Source organism: Toxorhynchites rutilus, chromosome 2, assembly GCF_029784135.1.
Source record: "Toxorhynchites rutilus septentrionalis strain SRP chromosome 2, ASM2978413v1, whole genome shotgun sequence".
Classification (NCBI taxonomy): domain Eukaryota; kingdom Metazoa; phylum Arthropoda; class Insecta; order Diptera; family Culicidae; genus Toxorhynchites; species Toxorhynchites rutilus.
The window spans coordinates 51,094,568-51,100,567 of NC_073745.1; the positions used below are offsets into that span (position 1 = coordinate 51,094,568).

Here is a 6,000-nt window from a genome sequence, read left to right on the forward strand (position 1 = left end):
ATCTCTAAATCCCAAATTTTCAAAATTTAAATATTTTTTTAGTGCTAAAATTTTTGATGGAATATTTTTTTGATAATTTTTCTTGATACACCGTGGTAAGATGTACAATCAGTATTTTTTTCAAATTTTTATCTCGGGTCTATTGAGGATGGCGTGAAATAAACGAAAAAGTACGTTTTTCACTATAGATCCTACGTCAAACGACATAGGGTTTCAAATAAACCGCCAAAATTTCTTATTTAATATCCTTTACAATATTTGCCATACAGCTAGTGATGTGGTTTGGGGGCACTTTTTACTCCCTTACCTAACCACTCTTTGGAAATATAAAAAAAAATATTTTTTGATACCGCGCAACACTGAAAAAAATCCGGAAAAAATCACACATATCTAGAAAAGCCATAGAAACACATTAAAATATGAATTAGAGTAGTACTGAATCTCTAAATCTCAAAAAAAAAAAAGAATTTTCAAAATTTCAATATTTTTTTTAAGTACTAAAATTTTTGATGAATTTTTTTTTTGATAATTTTTTTTGACACACCGTAGTAAGATGCACATTCAGTATTTTTTTCAAATTTTTCTCTCGGATCTTTTGAAGATGGCGTGAAATAATCGAAAAAGTACGTTTTTCACTATAGATCCTACGTCAAACCACATAAGGGTTCAAATAAACCACCAGCAAGGAATTTGTGTGAATTTAGAAGTGGTTACTTTTTCCAATCGATCGTTAAATTTTCGCGTATCCGAGTACTATTTTCGAGTTGAATGTGGAGTCAAAGTGCAGTTCTTTTCAAGCCGGATAGGAAGAATTTTTAACTGCGGTTAAAGCTGTGTTCTTCGGTTGAAAGCTGAAGATAAAAAGTTGTTCCGTTGCGATTGCTCAAGTTTTCAAGACACACAATTGGAAGCACCTACGGCCACCTTAATACGATTGAATAGAGCTCTGAAGGAAAAATAAAAACAACCGGAATGAGAAAATAGACAAGACCAGATAACTGTACAGCATGATAAGCGATTCCTCTCATGAAGAAAGCAAAAATTGGGTCGCTTCAAAACAACCATACTTCTAAAAACATAGAACCCGCGTACTTTCTGAAAGATGAACCAAATTTCGAACGAAATTCTTTTTTACGAAAAAAAATCGTAAAGTGCCGTTGGTGCCTTGGGAGATCGTTAATAATTTGCCGAGTTTGCAATGTTTGATCCAAAGTATTTCATCATATCTTTATGATAACTTATTAAAATTAGAGCAATCTATGCGAAACATTCCTACAATTTACATTTGCCAAGTGGTTACACTATTAGCGACCTTTATAAGTGGGAAATTCTCGTCAAAACATTAGATTATGCGTACTTTCCAATATTTTCAACCTATCCAGATAAAGAAATACCTTGGTAATGTATAAATGGATTCTCATTCGGGGCATATTCAGGTTGCCTTCATTATTTATTTAAATACAGCGGCTAAGTTTTCCACAAAAACGATTCTCTCTATATTTCGTCGCTTCAGCTTTTTCATTTTATTCTGTGTTTGATGCTTTTTCGCGTGATTAAGTAACTTGATTGAGCTTCGCTTGAAAACATGTTTATTAGTAAAAGGAACTCATCGCAAGCAGTTGGGCAAACAAACCTTGGTAATGCTATATACCACTGCATTTGAAAAACAAGAGAATATGTTTTATTAGTAGAGGACTCGACAAAACCATAATCCTTCACTTTCTGAAAGTCGCAGTTCTTCTTCTTAATTCTGGTAAATGTTAAATCCGGATAAATAATACATTCGAGGTTCTTGAAATTTGAAGCATGACTAACTATCAATTGCGATCGGATAGTAAATACTTAAGGTGAGATCGTTCTCAGTGATATAACATGTTGTAGAAGTAACAACGCACGAATAAAAGTAATCATGACGTCAAAGACCGGCATATCGGTTGCAGAAGATTTTCGGAGGTATTATTTGAAGGTATCAAGACCCCCGTCAAAAAGGCTTGTTTGTATGAATGGTGATATTCGGCTGAAAGTTTAAAGAGCCATTTTCCTAAGAAGTTTTAATTTTCAAAAAACACACACAAGATAGCTCAAACGAAAATAGCAAATATAAAATAGTTTTGACAAAAACAGCAGAAAAAAAAACATTATAACCGATATTTTTATTTCTCCAACATTTTGACTAGTGTCTTACCAGTTATCCGTGTAAAATTGTCTTCCAAAGCCTTAATCGACGCTGGTCTGTACAGACGAGAGACGCTACGTAACACCCCAAAAAGTAATCGAGAGGTGTCAAATCATACGATCTAGATGACCAAATTACAGACCCAAAACGAAAGATGAATTGCTCACCAAACAAGCCTATCAATAGGTCCAATTTTCGCATGCCGTGTGAAAAATAGCGCCGTCTTGTTGAAATTGCGTATCTGTCAGAGACATTTTCAACTTCGAAAAAAAATCGGCCCATTTCTACTGCCGGTCCACGAACTAGATGTTCATCATAACACACACGCAAACATTTTCTTTTTGTTGACATATTCATTCATTCAGAAATAAGCTTCATCGCTGAACAACAAAACGGTCCAGGTTTGCGAAACGCATTTTTTTTCCAGAGCACGAATTTTGTTATAACAATCAATGATATGAAAACGTTACCCGAGAGTAAAATTTTCCTTGAATAAATGACAATACCTAGTGGTCATTTTTTAATATTGGCACATGTCACGAACTACATGTGTGCTATCAAATTTAAAAATTTGGAAAACGAACCTTCAAAAATCACTTTGCACAGTTACGCCACTAAATTGTATTGATTTTAGTTCTGATCGTTCCAATAGATTTTCTTATACTATTGTATCGAGGATTTTCTCTTTCTCTAGTACGATTTACTAGATTGTGGTCTTCTGGATGTTTCAGAAAGTGTTTTTCTTAATTTACATTTGCTGTTACTATACTGTTTGTGCACCTGTTATTCGAAGATGTTGACCCCTAAACCAATTTCATGGAATTATACCCAAGCTTTTGCCATATCCAGATAAACGATATTATATCTGTAATATGTCCCAAGTTTCCTCGAACGTTATGCTGCTTCAAATAACGGTACATAACAAACTATTGTAATGGTATGCTTCGTCGGTATATTTAAGCCACTCATCAGCACATGAGATGGAACAATAACATAATTTCCCTTCCGGAAAAATCAGGTGGGTTTTCAACAAATTCCATCTAGGATCAGTTACAATATGTGTTGTTTTCCACTTCGACATATTTTGGGGAAATTTTTTTTTTTAAATAGAACATTTTTTTGCATATACATACATACTTAAGTTCTTGATTATCTTAAAGATAAATCGTCCAGTTCAATCTTTCCGAGGAGCATGAGATCGGACTATCGTCATCATTTCTAACTGTATACAAATATTTCTTTATGAATAGACCCTTTGGCAGCAATGACATTAAAATAATGTTCAACTTGATTGATGCCTTTTACAGTAGATATTGTTGATCACAATTACAGAAAAGAAATCGAGACTTGAAAGAATGGAATTAAATTAAAAATTGCCTAGATAATCGATTATGTTGTAAATTCCGCATATTATCAACATTCACTGTATGTTGATATATTCACAGAACTTTAAAGACAATTTGCCGAAAACACTAACATGAACAAACGACTTGCAGCGTCCGTCGGGAATTTTGTAACCGTCGAGGGCTGATTAGATTGGGCTAAATAAGAAACCAAATGTGAAAGGTTAAATTTGTACTCCAAAGCCTTAATCGATTTTCAATTCTATTTTATTATTTTACTGTTTCCATTGGTCAATTCGTCCAATGGAAGCAGTAAAAATTTAGAACACTTTTTTTACGAACATAGCCAATTCATAACAGTTCATCGCATAATTTTCCAATTCCTTTGTCGCCTGTTGATTAGGTGTAATCAGTAATTTCAGCATTAATCAGAAAAAAATCCCTAAAAATCACACTATTTAGCTCCACTGAGCATCATTACACCGAAATCTGATTTCTTATCTTCACGGTATTAATTTTCTCGACTGGTGCACTGTCACTCTCACTTTTAAGGTTAATTTAACACCAAAAAAAAAAGACCGCTAAATCACTCGTGACGTACGAAGAACAGCTTGGATTGGATTCTTACCCACACCGGCTCACTTACGCCACCCAAAAGGAGTTCCCTTTGCGTGGATTAGAATGAATTCGGCCGACCGGTTGCCGATTTGCCGCTATCTATTTTAATTGCGTTTGAATCACATAGCGCTTGCACGCGGTGCATCACACATGCAGAATTTTCCGGCGGTTTTCGCGCGTGGCAACACGCGTCAAAGGTCAACCTGTCACAGCTGATTCACGCCGCAGGCTCAGTCAATGACTAATTCCATGTCTCTGCTCTACACTTGCATTATTTGCACTGTCGTCGAACAACGCGCACCTCGTGATTGCGTCGATATCCTTGTCTAGAAACTGTGAGTCGCAAGCCGCGAGTTATCACTCACTCGCTTGCCGGTTTCTATAGCCAATGCACTACAACCGAGAGAGAAACGCGTCTTGTCGGCGCGCCGTCCGAAGATAAACTAATTCGAACAGAAGCATAAATATGTCTCGAATCGCAACCGAATGAATGAGGGGGCTAACCAACCGGGCAAAAGGAGCAGAATCGGTAGCAGCGTTTCACCACGATATGTTGTGTTGCATGCGGATCCACACTCCGCCGGCGCATCTTACCCACGCTGGTGCAGTGTTTGTTGCGCTCGCATCGAATTGCGCCCGTAATGATGCTTCATTTTCCGGTAGCAACATAAAAAATTGGCCGCATGTCCCTATGATCATCTTGCCGCATAGCGTAGGAGATGCAAGAGAAGAAAATAACGAAATGCTTGTCAGAAAATCGAAGATGTTGCATCACATCGGCGAGAGACGAAAAAAAGTGATTGATACAGATGCTCTTTACCACAGTTTGGCCATTACGTGTTCTGCAATATGTTTCAATCGCATTTTTATTTAAAGTTACGAAGGGTTATAAAAACAATTAAAGTGAATTTTGACGTAATCCCGAATTTTAATTTTAGATTTAAATTTTGAAAACTAGATTTTTGATCCCCTAATTCTCCCATTCCTTCATTCTCTTTTTCTCTCATTCTCCCATTCTCTCATTCCTTCATTCTCTTTTTCTCTCATTCTCTCATTCTCTCATTCTCTCATTCTCTCATTCTCTCATTCTCTCATTCTCTCATTCTCTCATTCTCTCATTCTCTCATTCTCTCATTCTCTCATTCTCTCATTCTCTCATTCTCTCATTCTCTTATTCTCTCATTCTCTTATTCCCTCATTCTCTCATTCTCTCATTCTCTCATTCTCTCATTCTCTCATTCTCTCATTCTCTCATTCTCTCATTCTCTCATTCTCTCATTCTCTCATTCTCTCATTCTCTCATTCTCTCATTCTCTCATTCTCTCATTCTCTCATTCTCTCATTCTCTCATTCTCTCATTCTCTCATTCTCTCATTCTCTCATTCTCTCATTCTCTCATTCTCTCATTCTCTCATTCTCTCATTCTCTCATTCTCTCATTCTCTCATTCTCTATTTCTCTCATTCTCTCATTCTCTCATTCTCTCATTCTCTCATTCTCTCATTCTCTCATTCTCTCATTCTTTCATTCTTTCATTCTTTCATTCTTTCATTCTTTCATTCTTTCATTCTTTCATTATTTCATTCTTTCATTCTTTCATTCTTTCATTCTTTCATTCTTTCATTCTTTCATTCTTTCATTCTTTCATTCTTTCATTCTTTCATTCTTTCATTCTTTCATTCTTTCATTCTTTCATTCTTTCATTCTTTCATTCTTTCATTCTTTCATTCTTTCATTCTTTCATTCTTTCATTCTTTCATTCTTTCATTCTTTCATTCTTTCATTCTTTCATTCTTTCATTCTTTCATTCTTTCATTCTTTCATTCTTTCATTCTTTCATTCTTTCATTCTTTCATTCTTTCAT

General features: G+C 35.5%; 1 protein-coding gene across 4 annotated transcripts in view; it reads right to left on the reverse strand.

Annotated features, from left to right (window-relative positions):
* Positions 1-4,568, reverse strand: part of LOC129770286 (uncharacterized) — a 76,832-nt gene extending 72,264 nt beyond the window's left edge. Inside the window, exon 1 of one of the 4 annotated variants that reach the window (XM_055773021.1) lies at positions 4,439-4,568. The gene's annotated coding sequence lies outside the window, so the exon portion shown is untranslated. Of the gene's footprint in view, positions 1-3,861; positions 4,057-4,120 lie in introns of those variants that run through there. The other 3 variants (XM_055773019.1, XM_055773020.1, XM_055773022.1) reach the window with 3 other exon arrangements.
* Positions 4,569-6,000: the final 1,432 nt, after the last annotated feature.